The following is a 398-nucleotide window of genomic DNA, read 5'->3' as shown; positions in this document are numbered from 1 at the left end:
TGCAGATTGCAACTTGCAACTGCCTTCTTTGACTGGAGAACAACCATATATTTACGCACAAAATCACAAAAATCACGGAACACCCGTATAAAGAAACCGTACACATTATTACCGACTTTTTTAACACAACAAAACGAGGTTGTGTGTCGATCTGACTTCGATTATTCGAAAATGTTATGATATGAGAAGGTATTCAAATGTCGATTTTTTTACTACCATTAGTTTTCTTGTTTGTATGTTTGGTTAATTATTGTCATCTAATGGTTAATCATAATATGTTCTTTTTTCATCGTTTTTAATTCATTAGCCTATCAATAACTATATCAAAGTAATTTAAAATTATATCATCTTTTCTATCAGTATTGCTATAGAATATCTCTAGTGCCACTAGAACTGTT

Source organism: Penaeus monodon, chromosome 23 (genome assembly GCF_015228065.2).
Source record: "Penaeus monodon isolate SGIC_2016 chromosome 23, NSTDA_Pmon_1, whole genome shotgun sequence".
NCBI classification, from domain to species: domain Eukaryota; kingdom Metazoa; phylum Arthropoda; class Malacostraca; order Decapoda; family Penaeidae; genus Penaeus; species Penaeus monodon.
This window is presented reverse-complemented; position numbering follows the sequence as displayed.